This window comes from Octodon degus, unplaced genomic scaffold (genome assembly GCF_000260255.1).
Source record: "Octodon degus isolate 3935 unplaced genomic scaffold, OctDeg1.0 scaffold00434, whole genome shotgun sequence".
Classification (NCBI taxonomy): Eukaryota; Metazoa; Chordata; class Mammalia; order Rodentia; family Octodontidae; genus Octodon; species Octodon degus.
This window is the reverse complement of record NW_004525010.1, coordinates 121,309-123,124: the sequence shown is the minus strand read 5'-3', so window position 1 is coordinate 123,124 and position 1,816 is coordinate 121,309.

Sequence of the window (1,816 nt, the reverse complement as noted above, 5' to 3'; positions counted from 1 at the left end):
TGTTGAAACTGTACTTCCGATTTGATTTGAAACTGTCTCATTGCTGTTTATCAATAAAACTTTGAAAAAAATAAAAATAAATAAAACTAGCCTGAAAAAAATATATTAATCCTACAAAATATCTAATAACTTATTCCACAGTTGTAATAGGAGATGTTGGCTCCCTCTTATCACAAAAAGATAGGTGAAGCAGACAAACTATTAGCACGTAAATAAAAAATATAAAAAATGAATGAGTGACAAGAAAAATAAAATATAGCAGGAGTGTACTGCTACAATGTTCAGTATGGTTTGATTTGTAAATACCTTTGTAAAAATGTTGTAATTGTTTTTTTAAACATTCTATAGGGATTTAAATTCTGAGCATCTATGGCTATTAGAAAATAGCCGTTTCATTTTATGTCTAAGATATGTGACATTCAGAGAGATAGTCATGTTAAACTTAAGTGCTTCTGTTATAGGATAATAATAGCAATAAGCTTCTCTTCTGGTCCACTAACAGCAGACCAAAAATTAGAGAGATGAGTTAAAAAAACTAATGTTTTGGCCCTAGCCCTTCAAGGTCAGTGAGTACTCAGGACATAAGAGAACCTCTGCTGTGACTACCTGTAACTAAGTAGTGTCCCAAATTTTCTGATGAAGGAGTTTATGGGGCCACACAGGAAAGTGAATGATGATGCATAGTGTGCATAAGGGAGTCGCCTTGAGACAAAAATTTCTCTCGGGCTTTCACAGAGAGCAAATTGAAAAAGTAATGGCTATGACTCATTCAGATGGCTGACACTCACAATAGATCCACAAAGTGCTGTACATGGTACCAGGGTAAATCCTGATGGGATTTGACTGACCTTGTAGATAGCAAATGTTACATTTTTAGTTAAATAGGTTTTGTTTTAATGAGGTCTCAAAAATTCAGCAGAAAAGTGTAATCACAAGGTCTGTAAAATAAAGCTATATTAATATGCTGAGCTGTAAAAGCCTCAAATCCACAATGTTGGACAATTATCAGCTGTTCTGATAACTCATTACTATTATGGCCTATTGGACTATATTGGATTATTTTGCTGAATTCCAGTACCTACAATCTTTGGACTAGCATCAAGTTTAAAAAAGTCCTCTAAAGACTTCTTGAAAGACAGTTCTAACAGCAATCTATTTTTTATTTTTTCATTTTAGAGAAGGGTCTATAGGGTGTTCAGGGCCTCATTACTAAATCAGATTCATAGTGATCCACCTGTTTACAGCCCCACAAGAGCTGGGATTATAGGCTGTGGTCACCATGCCCAATTGCAGTTTCAGCATGCCCCAAGGGCAGGGACAACACAGCAGGCCCAGGGATGGAACCCCCATTACCACCGTTTGCTTGCAGGCTCTAACAGCAATCTAAAACTAATCTGAGGAAAAAAAACAAAACAAAAACAAAGAAGGGGGATATAAATAAAGGACTGTTTTGTAGTAAAAAACTATTTATATGTATATACAAGGTAGGATAGATATACAGCGACCTTCCCTTAGTTAAATGTGAAGAAAGGTTTGTCCTAATTTTGTTTAGACAAGATATCATGTATACATCTTGTTCTCTGAATAATTACTATGAAGACAATATGCAATGTATTAATTATTTTACGTGTCCTAATAACCTGATTTGAAGCTGTTTAATTATTTTCTTTTTTCTCATTAAAATGGAAAAAATTAAGCAAAATTAAGCAAAAAACTGAATATATCAATCACACTTAATCGACTAATACAGTTTTAAAAATCTATAGCACATGTTATTATACACTACCCTGTTTCTGTCTTCGTTTTGCATTTTCTT